This window comes from Equus quagga, chromosome 4, assembly GCF_021613505.1.
Source record: "Equus quagga isolate Etosha38 chromosome 4, UCLA_HA_Equagga_1.0, whole genome shotgun sequence".
In the NCBI taxonomy this organism is placed as follows: Eukaryota; Metazoa; Chordata; class Mammalia; order Perissodactyla; family Equidae; genus Equus; species Equus quagga.
Window position 1 is genome coordinate 116,825,141 of NC_060270.1, and position 21,367 is coordinate 116,846,507.

Below are 21,367 nucleotides of genomic sequence, written 5' to 3' on the forward strand. Positions count from 1 at the left end.
GGGAGGATTAAGGCAAGAAGCGTTCCTAGTCTGAGAATGCAATTTTAATTGAAATGCATCCTGTCCTGGAGCCTAAGTTCCTTTAGTCACTGAGCCTGCGCTAATTGTGCTAATTTGTGTGATTCTTTTGCGTGCCGGGGCACTCTTCTTAGAGCTTTTTTAAACTCGTACTTCCTATTGGTTCAGTGTTTTCTTTCAGGTGAGGCACCCTTAGAATAACGTGACACATAACTGTTTTCAAAAGATTAAAGCAACGTGTTCTAATGTGAGCCTCACAACTAATTGCTTGACTTAAGTATACATAAAGGGCCAAGCCATTAGTGTTAATCAGTGACTTCGCGAAGTACAGTTTGACTCAAAGACTGAATAACTATTGCAAACAGTAATCAGTGAGGTGGTATCCATTGTAGAAAATACCTTAGCTGGAAATTATTCATTTCTATTCAAATTGGGTTCTCCTAAGTTGTTACCCTTACTCTTGGTTATTTCCTTTTCAGTGAAAATGAGCACCCTTTTGAACATGGAGGCTGAACTAAAATAAAATAGCTCATGGAAAAGTTTTTGTATAAATGAATGTGCACTCTATGAACGTGAGTCCTCTTGATTGCTCTTCTCAGGCTCTTTAGAAAGCTCTTTTTCCACCCGCTTAAAATGCCAGGACTCCCAGAGTGCTGTCCTAGGTCTTTTTCTCACTCTGTACTCCTTCTGTGTTTGATTGCCTCAGGTTCTGACTCTGTGCTAGCAAATCCCACATTTATTTATCTGGACCAGGGATCTTCTGAATTCCAGGTGCATATTTCCAAATGGATGTCTTACAGCAACTGCAAACTTACGCATGCGCAAAACGAAACTGTGATCTTCTCTCCTGAATCTGCCCTCTCCCACCTGCCATGGCTCCTCAGCTTAGGAAGTGGTCCAACACAGCTCCATGTTCTGTTGATTCTCTTCCAACCTGGACTGTAGCAAAAGCCTCATATTTGGTCTCCCCGAATCCAGTTTGCCTCCTTCCAAATTATACACAGCTGCTAGAAAAGTAATAAATCCCAAATCTCATCATGTCACTATCTGCTTTAAAGTGTGCAATGATTACCCATTGCTGAAGATCAGTGTTTTCATTAGTGTGGCCATTTGATCTCGTATGATCCTCTTCCCAAATTCACAACAGCTCAGACTCACTGGCCATCTTTCAGGCGCTTGAATTCATCTGGATCTATCCCCATACAAGGCCTTTGTATAGATGGTTCCCTGGGCCTGGGATGCTTTTCCTCTTATCCTCTGCCTGACCACTGCCTTCTTGCCTTTCTAGTCTTAGCGTCAGTATCATTCCTCGGTGACATTTCCAAAAGCCCTCCCCAGTTGGTTAGATTCCCCTACTAAATATGCCAACAGAATCCTGTATTTCCTAGCACTCAGCATAATTATAATTAAATGAGTATTTGTATAATTACTGTTTTGATGCCTCATTCTTCCACTAGCCTATAAACTCCCTGAGAGCAGGGACCATGCCTGTCTGGCTCACCATTCTCTCCTCAGTGCCTTTCATAACAAATATTTGCCAAATGAATGTATAATGAATGTGGTTGGACAGAAGCTGTGGCATATGTTATGTGTATTTGTACTTATGTTTGAATATGGGGTATCTGATGTTCTAGGACTTGAATACTTCCCACTCCATAATGAAGCAATACTGTGAAAGCCTTATTTAGATCTTATTAACTGTTCAGCTGTTGCGTCCTCTTTCCCCCTTTATTTTGGGAGTAGACTGTGTTGGTCAGCCTTCTTCGAGAGAAACAGAACCAGGAGGAGGGAAAAAGTTTGTTACCGGAATCAGCTTACATGATTGAGGGGACCGCCTAGGCAAGTATGAAGTCTGTAGGGCAGGAGGTTAGGAAAGGCAGGCTGGAACCCTTGGGCATGGGGAGCGGGGGGCAAAGCAGCTGTTCAGAGGTGGAATTTCTTCCTCTGGGAAGCCCCAGTTCCACTCTTCAGGCCTTTCAACTGATTGACGCAGGCCCACCCAGATTATCTAGGATAGTCTCCCATACTGAAAGTCAACTGATTATGGACTTCAATCACTACAAAATACCTTCCTAGCAACACCTAGATTAGTGTTTGAATGATTGGAGACTGGAGCCTGTAGCCAAGTCAACACACAAAGTTGACCATCAAATAAACCTTTGATGCAAAAGCTCCAGTTTAAAAGGAAAATTAACCTTAAAAAAAAAAACAAAAAAACTTGGCACTTCTGGGATTGGGAATGGTAATTAAATATTTATTCAGTGCACTTCTTATTAGCTTTGGAAATATGTTTATTTTGAAGAGATTTTTACCAATTCTGCTGAAGTGTGCCAAATAACTTCATTACTCTGCTGTCCAAAACAAATGTGTGATTACTTCAAATGTGAATCAGTAATAAAATTCTAGGAAAACTGGCTCTTTTATCTGTGGTGCTTCTAAATAGTGGACAGCTGTCTTCCACAGGTGCCTTTTTATTTATTAACACAGCAGACACTTATGAGCACAGAGCTGTGCAGTGGAGATACAAGATGAAGCAGAATGCCACTCTATATTTTGAGGCCTTTCAGTGGATTTAAGTAGACAAATAAGTAAACAAAATAATTGCAGGCCTGGAGTTCACGGGGGTTGCAGTATAGAAGGCTAGGGAGATGTGGTTTGGTGCCAGGGTGTGAAGTGCCTTGAGCACCAAGCTTGGGGATCCAGCTTTATTCTGCAGGGAGGGAACATGGGGAGTGCTATGTTCATATTATTTAGGAAGAGGAATCTGGCGTGGAGGGTAAAGTGAGGGAAAGAGAGAGAGAGTGTTAACGGCAGGAGTCTGAACTAGAGGCTGGATTCTAGCACTTGCAGAGTTTATCAGTTGAGTGAGGGAGTGAGACGATTTGAAGATGACTGAGGTTTATTGCTTGAAAGATGGGGGCTCTGACAAGACCAGTAATGGAGGTGGGTGGTACCACAGGAGAAATGGATGTTTAGTTCTGAGGGAGGTGAAAGGATGAAAGGTAACAGTTGCCACTTACGGAGCATCTATACTGGGTCTGGTGTGTTACACATATTATCTCATGTTGGTTGAAACGCCAGTGTAACTTCTAGCCTGTATGAGATCACCTAAGGAGAGTCCTGAACTGAGGGGGAAGTTTGAGGAGGATGTTTGGTGTTGAAGATTCTTTTTGAGATCTTCATCTTTTTAATAAAGGACAATATATGTAGTCCATTTTGACAGTTATCTGACAGTTGAGTCTAAGAGAAGGTCTGTTAATATTTAAAGATGAATGTCAGCTAGTAGATATTGAGGAAAAAAAGAAAGACTAACATTCATGAATGATTTTTGTGTATTGTCTTACAACTCCCAAAGCAAATTGAAAAAGCGGAGTTTTTTGGTCTTGGATGTACCTCTTGGTACATGAAATTGTATTCACTAAATCTGCTTTCCTAAAAGGCAAGTGCACAGGGCTTTCACTGATAAATCTGGGAAAATTGGAGCATCAAAATAAATAGCAATAGTAATATGTTATAAACCATTAAATGAAATAAGATTCAATGAATCTGTGTTGATCAATAAATAAATAAAAGTGGGAGAGAGAAAGCTCTTCTTTACAGGAGAATGTTAACCAATAAATGTAGAAGGAGGGTAGAAAATAGAAAAATCACCATTTGGCAAACATCCCACTAATGGTTGATGAAGCTAGGAGTTGTCAATGGGTTGGTGGAACTTAGATGAAGAACAGGATATTGGCATAGTCTCATAGTATTTTTCCACAACATTAATTACAAAGAAGGAAATTACAAATTAATTAAATTAATTACAAAGAAGGAAACAGTGACTTTGTGGTGAAGATTAGCACACACAAACTTGTCCAGGTGAGCAAGGTTAACAGCATCAGTGATGGGACGATCCAACATCCTGTGCCTCCTGATGAGATGCACTGAGAAGAGCACAGCATTATTTTTGGAGTCTTCTTGCTGGGAGTACATGGCCTGAATCTGGTCATGAGGAAACATCAGCTAGACCCAAATTAAGGGTTCCCCAGGTCACCTGGAAGAATAAAAAGTTTTGACTCTTTAATACTGTCAAAATTGAGAGAGAAAGGGAATGACTGAGGAATTGTTCCAGACTGAAAGAGACTTATAGTTGTCATGTAAGAGAATCTCCTTGTTTTGGGAAATACATACTGGAATATACAGGAATTAAGGGGCTTCAAGTCCACAATTTGCTCTCAAATCGTTCAGAAAAATACTGAAGACTAGGCAATTGGGTATCTAAGTGAAAGGGGAATAGGAGTTCTTCGTCCTGTTCCTGCAACTTTTTTGTGAGCCTGAATTTATTTTAAAACAGATTATTTTTAAAGGTTATAAAACTCAAGGAAGAATTTAGGAACTGTTTTGGACTGAAGGAGACTGAGAGACATGGCAAATGCAATGAGTGATCTGAACTGGATCCTTTTGCTATAGAGGAAATCTTTGGGATAGTTGGCAAAACTTCAAGAGGGTTTTTGGGTGAAGGGGATACGAACATTCTTTGTGCTGTTCCAGCAATTTATCTCTAAGCTTCAAGTTATTTTGAAATAAACTTTTTTAAAAGTTCAAGTACTCTTCTGAAATCCCAACCAGCTTTACTTTCTCTTTTCTTTGACCAGAGTAGGATAGAATTTGTTCCTGCTGTCATAGGTTGACCAGACTGTGCTTTTAAAGAGGAAATTGAAGAATGTTAAAGATTTTAAGGGTAGGAAATGCGTAAATGATACTTCTGTAGACAAATCAGCCTCTTGATTCTTTGCCCTCAAATGTAAATTCAGGGTAACAGTATCTGCCTGGTTGGTCTTATAGGTTGGGTCCTTCTTAGGGCAAAATGACACAAATATATGAACATTATTTTTTAAAAAGAGAATGCTAACGAAATATAAACTCTTATTAACCAAATGCTTTGTAGGGATGTATGGTCTTATTTCCAGTATCTTGACACTATTAATAGAAATATTCTGTCTTGGTAATGGAAATGCCTTTCCCCTTGTATCTTTTTTCCTCTTTCCTTACTGGAATATCTCTGCACCCACCTGGTGTCTTCTCCTTTTCCATGCTTCTCTTTCAACTTTTTCTTCTTTTACTGCCATTTCTTTCCTCTCATTGTGTTTGCTCCTCCTCTTTTTTCAGATCTTAATTTTTCCCTCCTGTACATAATTCTTTGCTTGTGTCTTTCTATTCTCTCCCCGTTTTGCAGTCTTGTTTTGCTGCCCAACCCCTTTCACTTGCTTCCCTTTTTGTGTAGCTTCCAGGAGTCTAGCTGTAATGCTACATTTTCAGTTTGCCTTTATTGAAAGAGGAAGGCCAATCTGAATTAGACTCTTTGCAATAGACTATTGGTAACAAATAAATTTTATTAATTGCTGCCATTTATTGAATGCGTACTGTGAGCCAAGAATTGTGTTGATTGCTTTATCTGTATTCACATTAAATCCTCACAACAACATTTTGGAGTAGGTGTTTTTATCCCCACGTTACAGAATAGGAAATCAAAGCACAGAAGTTGAACAACTTACCCCAAATCAAAAATGGTAAGTGGTAAAGCCAAGTTTCAAAATCCAAGGCGAGTTTCAAAACTTATAGTGCTTCAGTCCTACTGTATAGTCCAAGGGTATCGGTTCCATAACAGTTGGGTTCTGCAGATAGTATGTTAGGGTCCAAGGGTGACATTTAGATGAGTATCAATAAGGAGCCAGGGACAGTGAGTCTTGTATTGCTTATGACACTAGCAGTGGGAGGAGGGGAAGCTGAATTTTATGACAGCATCTGAATGGATGGTTCTTGGCAAGTAATTATTTATAATCAGTGCCTGTTACTGCTGAAAGCCATCCCACCAGACCCCTTTCCGGCAAGATTCTCCTTTTGGAGTGTAACAGGAACTAATTACATGCTATTAAGTCCAAGACCCATTTCAGATTCAGAGGTTCCAGTGGTAAACCTCACATGTCAGGAGCAATTAGTGACCTTGTGATGTGTCATCTTCAATATGCTGAACTGTAGACAACAAATCCTAGCAGGTTGGACGGGTTTAAATAACCACCTCCACCATCACCTCAATGCCATCTGAGCAATGCTATTTCAAGGCAACAAATTCAGGATATTCTCCTAACTAGTATTCCGGAGACTTCAGAAATGTGAGAATACAGTTAATTCTGAAAGTTTTTGGATTTCGAGTGCCTAGGAAAGGGGCTAGGGATATCAGGCAGAGGATGAAGTCGTGCTCTGTGGTCTATGAGCTGATCATGGGACTCTGCTCCCAGATGGATGCAGTTCCAATGGAAGAACTGCTATGTGTTGATGGAACCTGGGTGTACACGTAACCGATGCTGGGATGTGAAAACAGCTTAGGCCAAGGCTTGAGAAACCAAGCTCTACTGTGCTAATTGACTGTCTTGGATTAATGGGAAGTACATATATCCTCCACCTTTTTTTTTTTTACATTGCAAAATGAGCAAACTTCTAATTGGAATTTGATGTCTTTGTTTATAAAATATCTTATATTCTTATTTTATAGAGAAAAATGCAGACATTAAAACATTTTTCTATGTGAAGAAAAATGTAATATTGCAGAAGTGTTATCAGTCGAGTTGTATACACAGCCTTACTCTGTCACTTGTGATTCTGCTTATGTGGCTGACATTAGGATTATCCCCTGAAGTGGGATTTTCCTGTCGATTTTGGATTTTTTACATGATGCCGAGACACTGCATGGGAAAATGCAGTAACAGGATGTTGCTAGCGTGTGGCTGAGCAGTGAAAGCATTTTTTAAAAACTGCCCTCCTGGGATAACTGGACTGTGTCCATTAAGCCAGATTCTGCCCCAGAATGCCGGCTCTGTTCTGGGCTTAGCTGGAGGTAATTGACTCTTCAGCCCACCGAGGCTGCTCAGGGGCTCTCTGTGGTAAAGAACCTCTTTGTTTCCCCTTCCATTCTGGGGCTTGGCTATTTCAACTAGACTATTCATATTGACTATAAATTCTAACCACTGCAGAACAGCCTCTGCGTGTCCTGATTGTCCGCGGCTCGGAGAGAGCCACTGAGCAAATGCCTAAAAGAGACAAGAGAGAAAAGAAAGAAGAAAGAACTACAAACCTGAATAAACGTAAAGAATTTGAGGGGTGTTGGTTAAATTTGTTTGGGTGGGCATGGGGTGTTGTCAGCGATTTTAGTAGAGGGTGGGAACACTAATAAACACACAGTACTATTTTAAGGAATGCATTGTAAAGTAAATGTTCAGCCCTTTAATAAAAGAGTGTGTCATTATGGAAACTGAAGGAAAGCACCCTGCAGGGATGGATGAAGCTATAAGCATGATTTTTTTGGAAATATTAATTAAATTCTAAGATTATTTTTTAAAAACCGCCCTCCTGGGATAACTGGACTGTGTCCATTAAGCCAGGTTCGGCTTAATGGTCCTAAACCCTTTTGTTGGTTGTATGTGTATGTGCATGTTATAAATTTTTCACATCTTTCTAAAGTAATAAATTTCTAAATATCCTCACAATGATATTAGCTGATCCTCAGTTTAAAGATAAAAGTTAGCACTGTCCATCTGTCAAGTACAATCTATTCTTACAGAGAAGTGGATTCAGTTTGCCAGGGTGTGGCTTTGACTAGTGAGTGATACTCACAGGATAATTGATTCAGGCAACCAGCCATTTTTGGTGGGGGTAGGGGGTGAGAGGTGGGAAGAGGGGCTGTTTTCACAATTGATGATACACAAAGTAGCAAGTTTTAGATACTTTTACTTGGCAGAACAGGTATAAATGAATGGTGTTGCTTTCCTGAGCCCAGATCTATACGGTCGAGTGACCCCTCACTGCCTGGCATAGCATTTAAATTGTTGTCAGTGGAGTGAACCACCACGGAGCTCTGTAGTTGAAAGAATGCACGCTCTTAGATCCCATGTTCTCTGTTGCGTTATTGGCTATTCTCTCTCTTTTTCTATGGTACGCATTGGGAGTGGAGGGGAAGGAGTGAAGACATCTGCTAAAGAAATCACCATTATGGAGGCTGTAACCAGTGATGGTTTGTAGCATGTTCCTGTCAACCCCAGGAAGTTCTGATTCTGGTTATGTCAGAGCACAGCCCTAGACTGCAGTTTTCCAGGTAACCAGCCGGGCTCCCAGGAACTGTCCTGCTGATGTCATTCTAATCTATCGTCCGTCCATCTATCTAAAATCCATGGCTATTGAAAGACCTTCTGTATTCTAATTTGTAGAGACTCAGACATTGTAAGGGAATTCACTAATCTTGGCCTAAAGCAAGAGTTTGCTGAAAAAAATAAAACAACCTAGGAATGGATGAGAATTAATTTACAATTCCTTCTGACATTTCAAAACTAAATGTTGTTATGGGAAATAGTATTTGTTTATGGCACCGAAAAAAATTAAGATAGTACCTCCCTCAAGAAATAAAAATCACCCATAATCTCACTATCCAGAAATAAATAACATTTGATGTTAAATACTTGTATTTTCTTCCCTAGGGTTTATGTTCCTACAAATCATTTTTTATATTTATTTTTTACAAAAATGGACACATACCACTTTATAAACCTCTCCCTTCCTTTACTCTTACCCCAACCAGAGAAAGCATCTGAACCACTTTTCCATATTGGTGACTGTATATTTACATCATCATTTAGAATGGCTGCAGAGATTTGCTGGACACATGGGTTGTGTCCTGATTTTTTGCTGTAATAAGCAATACTGCGATGAACATCTTTATACACGTGGTTGGGCACTTGCTTGATTATATACGTAGGATCGGGAGACTTGTTACTAGGTTACTGTCCCAGAAGTTTATTCTGATTCTTTGTGCATCTGTTATGTGAAAAGTGTTTTCCCATTGTTTTAAATTGCATCTTTGTTTTTCAGGCTGAGCATTTCTCTGTATTGTGTTGGGCATTTGAATTTTGTGGTAAATTGACTAGTTCATGTTCTTTTCCCATTTTCTCTAGGAGTGTTTCTGTTTTGACTTATCGTTTTATGAGAGCACTTCATGTCTTAGGTATTTGGATTTCTTCTCTGAATTGTAGGTATTTTCCCCACAGATTGGAATTTTTTTTTTTAAATATTTTATTTTTTCCTTTTTCTCCCCAAAGCCCCCTGGTGCACAGTTGTATATTCTTTGTTGTGGGTCCTTCTAGTTGTGGCATGTGGGATGCTGCCTCAGCGTGGTTTGATGAGCAGTGCCATGTCCGCGCCCAGGATTCGAACCGACGAAACACTGGGCCGCCTGCAGCGGAGCGCGCGAACTTAACCACTCAGCCACGGGGCCAGCCCCCCCACAGATTGGAATTTTGATTGAGATTTAGTCAAATGTGACATTAATTTTGATGGGTATGGGCATGTTTTTCACTATTGAGTCCTGTTATTTGAGAATAATGTTTTAAACACTTCTGATTGAAGGAAATTATAAAAACGGGAAGCACAGAGTGACTTTTTCTAGGCCCTTCAGTTTATTGCCTTGCCTCAGGGTAGAACTGTTCCTACCTCCTTTGAGAAAACCAAGTAGCTAAAGTGTTTTCACCAGCTAAGTGGTTGGCTTCCATCTGGCTGGTTTTTAAAGTGTTCTTTTTAATGATTTTAGCTCACTCACCTATTGTTATTCCTTTTCAAAGCTAGTATCTTTGGCTTTTTGAAATAGTCTGTTCTAGTGGGTCCTTATGGCCTTGGGAGTCTGACAATTTTATGATTATGCAAATGTTATTGAGCTCATCTTGATGGATGTTCCTGAGCCCTTGGCTGACTGCATGGAGACTATGCCTTTAACTGTCACAGGGTTGGCTGGTGTGACCTTCCCATCAGGCTGCGTAAAACACGCTTGCCAGGCATCCTAGGACAATTTGGAGCAGTTGCCTGGACAACCTCCCTTGCTTCTAATCAGATGCCCAAAGGATAACCCAAGTCCCTGTGGGAATGCCACATCTGAAGGGAGGAACTCTGTCCTTAGAGTAGCAGCGGAAGTACATTGGTCGATGTTAGGACACTTTGCTAATGTTGGGGGAGGTGAGGTTATGCCATGATCTGACGATGAACTCAGGGAAGGGAGAGAATGAAGGACAAGGAAATCAAGTGAACAGGGATAGAAGAGAGGCAGGAAGGAGGAGAAGGCTGCCTTGAAGGAAATGGTAGAAATCAACATAGTGAATACGAGTAAACGGTTCATGCATAAAACACTGTAGCACAGACTCGGCAGAAAGGCACTGAGAATGAGGACCGAAAAGTTATGTTTAGAAAAAAATGCTTGCCCAAGAAATGAATATCTGGGGAGGCAAAAAGAATGGTGGACACTTCTGAAAAGTAAACAATAAAAACATTTTTTCATTGAAACAGACTTGTCTATGTAATGTGTTTAATCAGCTTGGCTCTAAGGGACTAACATTGTTTCTTCCTGTTCTCTCCAGTGTGGCCTGAGTAATCATAAGTGGTTCTCCAGAATCAGAATGACACCACTCAGAATCATACAGCACCATTTACTTGTTATTTCCGTGAATCAGAATTGTTATAGATTTGAAACTAGTGTAAAGTCAGTTTAAAAAAAAAATCTACAGCTATACCGGGATGGTTATCATGACAGGTGGCAGTGTTTTAGCTTCTCTAATAAACAGAATGGAGACTCCAGCAGAAAGGCGTTGTGTAGCCCTAGGATGCAAGCCTAGCTGGGGAGATCAGTGAGCCAAGCATTCTACTCTCACAACCTCAGTCACGTGCTTAATTCATCCCATTACATTAAAAAAAAATAGGTCTTTGACTCATTCCTGAAATACCCAGAACTGTTCTTAAGACTCCCTTTTTTGCAGAGCTCGAAGCAGGTACAGGAGAGATGCAGATTTTCCTGTAGTCAAAACAGGCACATCCAGCACCTGATAAAATGTGCTGTCCATGGTAGTCACCCAATAAATGTTGGACAATGATGATGTTGTCCAGATTTCAGGCCCTTTGAAAACTTAAGCTTTGCTCGTATATTTTCTGGAGATTGGATTTTGTAGTTCCGGAAAACCATGGTGTCAGTCAAAGTCCTGGCAGGTAAGGGATGGCATGTCCCAAAGGTGTACCTGAAGAGCATTTAATGAAGGAGCGATTTAAAGAGGTGAGGGCAGGGTTCGGGGAACCCCTAAATGTTGGTGAAGCATCCCAGAGCTAACAATGGTGCGAACCATGACTGTCTTTAGAAAGAACAGATGAGAGCTCTGGCCATGGAGCTGTAGCTGTTGATACTGCAACACTCAGGACAGGGGCAGGCATGGAAATGGGGGTGAGGGTAGATATCTCCATCGCCTCTCCTCTCCTCTCCGATCTCCTGATGGTGTCTTCTTAGCCAAATCCATCTGGAAGCTAGAGGTAAGTGATCCTGGGGGATGCATTCTATAGTGGTCAGCTTCCTGGAGCCCAGAGAAGGGCAGAGAAGGTTAGATAATGGATCTGGGAGGGGAGGGGCAAATGGAGAATAACCAGCACAGTGTGCAAATGTCCATCTGCTCTCTAAGGATCTCCTTGCCCTTTGGAAGCATAAGCATTTGGAAGAGAAGTTATTTATAAAAGAATGCCTTTTATAGGAGCTGAGCAGCAGAACAGGGACTCCAATCAGTCCTATGATTTTCCCAGTTGATTTCTCCCTTGTTTGTGCTCCACCAAGTCTAGTGCATATTCTGCAATTGCTGCTATTTCCTTTTTTTTTAAGGTGATTTTTTTTTTTATTTTTATTTTTTGGTGAAGATGGTTGGCTCTGAACTAATATATGTTACCAATCTTCCTCTTTTTGCTTGAGGAAGATTGTTGCTGAGCTAACATCTCTGCCAGTCTTCCTCTACTTTCTATGTGGGATGCTGCTACAGCATGTCTTGATGAACAGTGTGTAGGTCTGCACCCGGGATCCAAACCTGCGATCTCCGGGCTGCCAAAGCAGAGTGCGTAAACTTAACCACTAGGCCACTGTGATGGCCCCTTGCTGCTATTTGTTTACATGCGTGTCTCCCCCTCTAGACCTACGTCCTTTTGATTACTAGTTTCCTCTTATTTGTCTTGGTCTCTCCATCATCTAGCCTAGTGCCTGGTGTGTAGTAGGAAATTATGTCCTCAGTAAATGATGGAATGACTGTTTCCTAGCCTCTTTCAGGATACATTTCACTTCTAAAGAGTATTTTCATAATGAAACAATCCTCTTTCTCCAGTGCTGGGTCCTCTGCACTTTTATTTTAGTGCAAAGTGGGGAGGAGTCACAAATCTCAGTTCCCTACCAGCTAGAGCTCTGGCACTGTTAGAGGATGGAGTAGAGATCGTCTGCTCCCATTATTAGCCATAATGTAACAGTTTCATTGAGCATCTCCTTTGTGACTAACATGTTTCTGGCCCTTATACTAAGTATGAGACCAGTGCCTATGGAACGTGTATGGAGAACAAGCTAAAACTGGATAAGGATTGAGCATGGTGGCGCCGATCCCATGCAGTAGGCATAAAGAGAAGAGGTATCAGAAGTGTCCTCTTACAGAGTAAGTTAAATCTGAGTTTGACCTTATAAATATTTGTGAGGTTAGAGTAAGGGGGAAGGACTTGCCCCACCGTCTGTTAGGACCTGTTATGAAGTTAGAGAAATTTAGACAGTGTGGTACTGGGATGTGGACAGATAAATTGATGAATGGAATAAAATAAAAAGCCCAGAAACAAGCTGTATAAGTCTGCTAGGGCTGCCATAACAGAATACCACAGACTGGGTTGTGTAAACAACAGAAATTTATTTTCTTAGTTCTGGAGGCTGGGAGTCCGAGATCAAGGTGCTGGCAAGGTTGGTTTCTAGTGAAGCCTCTCTCCTTGGCTTGCAGACGGCCGCCTTCTTGCTGGGTCCTCACGTGGCCTTTTCTGTGTGCGTGCACTCCCCTGGTGCCTCTTATTTTTCTTATGAGGGCCACACCCTTATGACCTCATTTAACCTTCGGTACCTCCTTAAAGGCCCTGTATCTAATCACAGTCACACTGAGGTTAGGGCTTCAACATTGGGAATACACAATTCAGTCCAAAACACATGCTTACGCACGTGTTTAGACCTTTGGTATATGTCAGATCAGTAGGAAAAGGAAGGACTATACAGTAAATGGAGCTGAGAATAGTGGTTCTCCTTAAGAGTAAGGATGGAAACAGATCCTTACTTCATACCACATACAAAAAAGTCAACTTCAGAAGTATCAAAGTCTTAGATGTCAGAATGAAAACTTTAAGACTTTTAGGATAGGAGATAGGAAAGGATTTCCTGAGTGTTTTTTTTTCAGTCTTCAGATAAGAAGGTTTATTAAGACACAAAAAACATTTGATATAAAAGAAAGATTGACAAATTGGACTATATTAAAATTAAGAATTTTGTTCATCGAAAGAAGCCTTATTGAAATTATATGATGCCTGAGATTTGCTTCAATATAATTTGTGGGAATGGTAGGGAAACAGGGGTACAGATGAAATAAGATTGACCATGAGTTGATCATTTTTGAAACTGGGTAATGGGTACATGGGGTTCATTATATCAGACACACAAAAGATGAAAGGATTAGTAGAATATACAATGAAGTCCTGCCAATCAAGAAGAAAACCCTGAACAACCCACTAAAAAAATGGGCAAAAGCTATGAATGGGTATTTCATAGATACAGACAAGGAAGCACATATGGCCGAGAAATATATCAAAAATGTTCAACATCACTTATGGTTTGGAGGAAAATACAACTCAGGGTCCAGTGAGATGCCAACTTATACCCATTTAACTGGAAAAACTGAAAAGTCTTTTAATATCAAGTGCTAGGGCAGATAGACATCCAGAGGATCATATACTGTGCTAGTAAATTGGTGCAACTACCTTAGAAAATAGTTCTGGCATTATTTCATAGAGTTGACCAGTCACTACATTTTACTCCTAAGTATATCTGTAAAAGAAATTCTTGCACATATGCACCAGGAAATATGTACAGAAATGTTTATGGCAGCACAGTACACAACATCAAAAACCTGGGAAAACTGCAAATGTCCATGGGCAAGAGAGTGGATGAATAAACTGTAGTATATTCACCCAATGGGACACATGCCACAATCAAAATAAAGTATAATGAAAGAACTACAACTTAGAAGTGTTTTAGCAATCTAAAATGAAAAAATTGTAAAAATATCACATATAGTAACCTTTTCTATAAATTTAAAAGCAACTAAAATCCATAATTTTTAGGAGTACATATAGATAAGCTGATAATATATAGAAAAGAAAGCCATAGAATATTGGGTATGGGATTCAGGATGGTTGTTGCATCTCGTAGTGGGAACCAGGAGGTTGAAAATGGGAGGGCCCTTTGGGTAGATAAGTTATTGTCGAAGTCTACTTTTTGTGTCAGGTGATGGGTTCATGGTTGCTTATTATAGCATTAAAAATGAGAAATGAGTGAATGAGGGCAGCATGCGTGGCCCAGAGATGTGAATGTGTCTCATATCAAAGATTGTGATTAATCCAATTCTGTGCAATTGAGGTTGAATAAAACAAAGGAGGATTAGGATGAGTGGACAGGGAACAGCAGCACAGTACATTTACCACCAGGAATTTGGAAATTGTACATTTTGAATGGGAGAATAGTCAGGGTTCAGGCTAAGCAGCTATTTCAGAGAGAATCCAAACAATTGCCCAAACAAGATAGAAGGTCTCTCTCCCAATTTCTCTCATTTACATAGTAGTTTAGATCATTGTGTTCAATAAAAATATAATGTCAGCCACTTATGTCACAATATTAAATTTCCTAGTAGCCATGTTAAAAAAGGAAAAAGAGACAAGTGAAGTTATTTTTAACATACTTTAACTCAATATAGTCAAAATATTATCCCAACATATAATCTATATAGAAGTTGTTAATGAAATATTTTATATTCTTTTTATTTTAATAAGTCTTTAAAGTCTAGTATGTATTTTATACTTACAAAGTATATCAATTTGGATACTGAATTTTCATGAGAAATACTTGATCTGTATTTAGATTTCATAAAATTTAATTTACATTTCAAAAAAGTAGTTTCACATTCCCAAGACGGTCTAAACATACTTAAAAGTTTTCCATTAACTGAATGAAGTATTGGTGTTTAAGATAGTTAAAATTAAATAACACTAAAAATTCAGTTCCTCAGTCTCACTAGGCACCTTTCAGTTGTTCAATAATCACATGTGGCTTGTGGCTACCTTAATGAAATAGCAGGTCTAGTTTATTAGTATCAAGATATGCTCCGGCTGCCTCCCTAACCTGAGCAGGAGCATTAACATCACCTGGAACTTATTAGAAATGCAAATTGTGAATCATGAACTCTGGAGGGGGGTGCCCAACAGTCTGGGTTTAGCACAAGTCATCCAGGTAATTCTGATGCACACTAAAGTTTGAGAACCACCAGGATAGAGGTCATTCAGAGAGCAAGCCTCTATCTACCATGTTGTTCTACCATCGCTTATGGTATTCCCCTCATCTGCAGGGTACAAGCTGGTTGGCTGGGACCACTTTTGCATCCTACTGGTAGGAAGGTTGGAGGCTGGGGAGGAGGGATAGAGTGGGCAAGCAATTTCCTTCTTTAAAGGCTGTGACCCAATATTGCACACATCCTTCTGCTCAGATCTCATTGAGTAAAGCTACGTGGCCGTTACCTAGCTGCAAGAGAGGCTGGGAATTGTAGACAAGCTGGGTGATCATGTGCCCAACTAAAACTTGTAGAGGGGTGTGGTGGAAGTTCTGTTCCTGAAAGGAGAAAGTGGAGAATGGAGAAGTAAAAGAAGTAAAAGTGGAGAATGGAGAAATGAAAAAGCAGGGAAGTGGACTTTTCCTTGGAAAAGTCAAATAGGTGAAATACAAATGACTATAAGGCAGAAGGAAGTCTTACAGGTGTTATGAAATATGTCAACTTGACAGGTGCCAGAGAGAAGTTGAGTCACTAAGATCAGCCCCTGACTGTGCTTTGAAGTGGAGAAGTCTGTGTATGGTGCATCATGTGGAAGGCAGAACTAATCTTACAGTTGTTCAAAGATGTGATTGTGTGGTTGTTCAAAAGACAACTATATGATTGTCACATCTCCACTCCACAGAGATAACAACCATTAACATTTTGGTGTATCTACTACCTAGACTATAAATATTTTTTTAAATGGGATTATACTTTCTTGCTGTTTTGTAGTTTTCTTTTCCCCTCTAACTTATAGCACAGATACCTTCCTTATCAATAAATATCGATCTGTATTGTTAATAGATTACATAGCATCCTGTAATTTAACAGGTCACTGTTGTGGGGTATTTCAGTTGCTTCCATTTTGTTTTATAATTAGCACCACAGTCAATATCTATGTACATTTCCACCCACAACAGTTCATAGGTGGCCCTTTCTCTACATCCTCACCACCTACAACATCCTTTTTTAACTCTGCAAATCTAATAAGCAATTTAATAAATTTAAACAGATAAGTTGGTTAATCCTTGTTCAAATTTACATGTCTTTGGTGACCATTTTAGAGAGTCTCAAACTGCCCCTATGGCCTAGGAACTGGACACAGGTGTTTTGCTGTTCAGATCCATAAACTGGGTAAAACAATAGTTATCTTTTTTCACTTCACAGGCATACTATATAGTATAGCTTTCCTCTATTTGAAGTTTTTCCCATACATTTTTCATTTAAGAAAAAAATGTTTGCCATATTTTATTGTTTTCTTATTCTAGGATCTATTCTAAAATAACTTGATACTGCATAAAGCTATAAGTTAACTTTAGATTTAATATATGAATAATTTATGGTGCTTTCTTATGAACACTTTGACTTCCAGGAGATATCAAGTTTGAAATCCACTAATCCAAGAAGCATAGGGCACCACGGCGAAGGGAAAGGGAAAGCTCTGGATTCAAAGTCTTGGATTTGAATCTTAGCTTTGGCCCTACTTGCTGTACAATCTTGGACAGGGTATTGAACCTATCTGAGCCTCAGTTTCCTCATTGTAAAATGGGAGAATTGTACCTATGTCATAGGTAGTTGTAATAACTAAATATAAGGTTAACAGTACACTTGCTACAGCTCACTTAATAGTTATTAGCTACTATTATTATTCCGTTATAGAAGAGGAAACTGAGTTTCCTAGCTCACTCTCAAGGTTTCAATAACATATGACGTTTGCTTCTTGTTTCCGGCATCTTGGAGTTATGTAGGGTGTTGTTCTTTATTCCCAGAACACTGAGTTTCCACTCAGCCCAGTACTTTATTCTGGATTAGCAGTCCAAACTGGTCTTCCAAAAGTAGCTGCAGCAGCACCTCCTCCCCCCCTTAGTGCCTTTCCATTCTGTGCAGTGAGGGTAGGACCTGTTCCTGGGCCTCAGGTGTTCTTGTTTTACTGCTCTGGCTGAGAAACAGTTCACAGTGACTCAGCACACTTGATTTTTTTTTTTTTAACTCAGATCATTTGTAATTGCAACTGACATTGGATAACAAATAATTATATAAAGACATTTCCTAATGGCTTGAATAGAAACAGTCCATAGTGTACTGCCTGGAATGTATTCATTTTCATAATATTGGGAACTATAAATTATTATTTTCCACTTTTTACAATTCTTCAAGCACTTTGAAAACTACTGATTCAAGAAAAATGTTTAATATTCTGAGTGTAGAAACAGGAAGAGTTGCTTCTTCAGTCTTTGGATAGTTTTGGATTCAGGGCCTCCCCTGTTAAAAAAAAAAAAAAAGAGAAAATACTCAAAAGGAATCCTTGAATTGGTTTCAGAAATGAAATACACAGTGAAAGTGAAATTAGAAATCAGATAACAACTACTTTCATTGATGAATTTCTAATTCCTGTAAAATGGCCTTGCTCTCCCGAAACTTGTGACCATTTTCGTCAGTTTTACTTGGCCTTCTTTATCATGGCTGCTTCCTCTGCATTGGTCAAGGCTTCCAGTGGGCTGCCAGTCAGACTCCTTCATTTCTGGCAGCTCCGATTTCAGTGTTAATTCATCCACAATAACTTGAATTACCATGACTCTTATTAATTACTCTAGCTGGTTGTTAAAATGTTTAGTCTCTGATTAGAAACCTCATCAGAAGCCAGTGCCCTTAATTTCTCTCACATTTTCAGAGCAGTCCTAGGGGATCCTTCCTACTTTGGGGACATAAGGTCAGGTGATGATATGTGGAGTAGCCATGGGGTTTGGCTGGATGTTCAATTTTTGTAGCCTGAGCTTTGGCATCATGGGAAATCTGGCCATGGAAAAGCTGTCTAATCTCCCTGTTTACCTGTCTTTCATAGCAATACCCACCTCATGGGTTATTGTGAGTATTAAGGAAGATGATCCACTTATGATGAGCTTAGCATAGTAGCTGACACATAATTTCCTTATAAGTACTAGCAATTAATTAGTATTATTATTCACAGTAGACACAATTCTAGAAACACTGAAAGTCCTCTTGCTGGCACACTTTATATGTTGAGACAGTAGTAGCTCTCTAGTGCTAGTTTTTCTCCTTTTCTCTGTAACTTACTTTGTTCAGCTTTTTAAAAATAGTAATCATATAGTCTTAAAGAGTATTGTCCACTCAGCATTACATTAATAGGAGAAAAATGGAAATACTTGCCAAAAAATGTAAAAGGAGGTCCTGTGTACCCTTCACTCAGTTTCCCCAGGTAACATCTTGTGTAACTGTGGTATGAAGCAAAACCAGCAAAATCGACATTGGTACAATCCACAGAGTTTATTCAGATATGCAAATATTTTCTTCCAGGCTATAACTTCTCTTTTCATCCTCTTTCTGGGCTCTTTTGTAGGCAACAGTCTTTAATTTTGAAAGGTCCAATTTATCAGTTTTTTCCTTCTTATAGGCTAGGGATGTGTTTCTCAAAAGCTGGTCCACACAGCAGCTGCTTTGGAATCATCAGAAGTGCTTGTTACAAAACCCATTTGCTTGGGCCCCCCTGCCCCTCCCCCCCCCCCCAGCTTTCTGAATCAGACTCTCGGGAATGGGGTCTGGTAGTCTGTTTAATTTAAGAAGCTCCCTAAAATCGGAGGATCACTGATTCAGAGAGATTGGCCTTGGGTCTTTTTTCTTCTTGCTCTACCTTATCTATGAGTCATTCCATTCATTCCTACCACTTGTTTTATCAAATATGTGTGAATAACTACACAACCTCTCTGATGAGCTCCAGAATAGCTGCCTTGTTGCATACTCTCTGCCACTGTATGTAGAAAGTCTTTAATCAATGGATTATTGGTTAGATGTTATTTTTCTGGACCCCTATGAATAGGATGTAATAGAATAAGAACCATCCTAATTATTATTTATAGATTGTCAAAAAGGCCAGACATTGGTCCTGATGCTCGAAATTACTTAATTATATAATATTTCTTGGGGAGGGATCCAGTTATATTAATAATCTTGGGGTTATTTGGGGTTCTTTTGGTCTTATTTGACCTATTCTCTTATTTGGAGAAGATAATTTGATACGATCTCTATTTGGAGAAAAATTAACAGCGCTTGATGAATATCAGTAATTCTGTGGCTTAAAAACCTAATATTTAGATATTTGGTTGCTCTTTTTATAATTTTTAAGTATTTTTTCATTATTCCTTGGATGTCTTTAATAGCCCTCTGGAAAATGACAGTTTCATATCTAGATATTTTATTTGATTTTGGATTGTAATCAAAACATTATTAAAATATCGATTTTAGAATGTCTCAATTTTATATCATTTGTTTGAACCAGTTAGACTACTTTTATTTATTTGTTTGTTTACAGGTTAAATTCTCATTTTATGTGTTCTCCCGAGTCATTTGCTCTGTTCAATCCATGTTTCTATCTGCTGCAGTCCCTTAAAAGTTACATTCTCCCTTTAAGATGATAGACATGTTGGAATACGCCTTGTGCTAAAAGGTAGCAGCTAAGATGATGATAAAATAAAAGTGTGTTTCTTATATCTTGATCTTGGAAGAAAATGATAAGTTTTGGGAATTGTGCTGAATGATGTTTTTGTCTTCAGATAGTGCAATCAATTAGAGGTCAGAAGGCAAAAAGGAAAGCTAATTTTGTCTTGGTTGTAAAGTTGGATTAACTTATAACCGTAGAGAATAGCGATAGTTGTGGGTCATGATGTCCCTGTAATAGTGAACATTGTGTGCTACTTTCTCATGATACCATCTTTCTACATGTGTAACTCTCAGGAAAGTTTGATGTCAAAGAGGTTCGATTTCCATGTGGACTAGCTAGCCTTCATGACATAGTCTCCACCAACTTCAGGTGACCATGTCACCAACATGTGCTGTGGGATGTACAAGGGATCTAGTGACAATGTGACTGGTGTACCTAAACAGAGACATATTCATAAGTAAGTTGTCTCCAAGGACTGATGCTGGTAGGAATACGTTAAGGACAGTGCAATCCAGGATGCTTGAGTCCTCTCTTGCCTCCCTTTGAATGTCGGAATTAGTCTACAGTTGCTTATAGGCATGGCTTCGTCTTAGACCTCATCATAATTTGAAACAATTTATCTCCAAGATTTGAGATTCCAGAATTACTATATTTGACCTTCCCTTCCTGTCGCCTTTTCTCCCCTCCTTTTTCCTGCTACCCAACCTGGTATTTGTCCCTCCTATGGCCCCTAGCCTCCTTTCTGTCTTCTCAGTTCATCTGGTTTTGGTTTCATTGCCTTAGCTTGGACCTCCAAGTAAGCCAAATTCAGTAGGACTGACTAGTTTTTCTTACCTCTTGTCCTCTTCTGATTCATCTAGCCAATCCTTACCTTGAGAAAACTCTAATGTCATTCCCTCATATTTTGCGCCAAGGATAAAGTACTTTTTTTGCTGTAGATATTCAGGAAACTGAGTTGATTTTTTTTCCTCCTGCTACGTCCTCATGGGTACTTGGTAAACCTTTCATGTCCCTTTAATTGATTGTACTTCCACAGGGCCTGCTCCAAGTGTTTTCCTCTCTAAAGACCCTACTTCCATCCCTACAGCTCTACAGAATTCTTGCTGCTTACTTTTCAGAGGAGATCAAGGCCATCAGATATGAGTTCCCTCAACTTTCTTCTTTTTGATCTCCAATTCTCTGAATTTTTTATTGTCTCTCTTCCATTCCTCCTGTTTCAAACAATTTGAAAAGGTCTTCTCTTCCAGCTCTCACCCACCAGCTTCTGCCCTTAATCATCCTACCTTCCCACTCTTGTGATTTGCCCTGATTTGTCATTACATCCTTCCTTTTTTGTAACTTAAGTTTGTTAACTTGTCACCGTAGGAAGTGTTCAGATCTCTCTGATCCTTTAGAGTAGGATTTCTCAACTATTGACTATTGA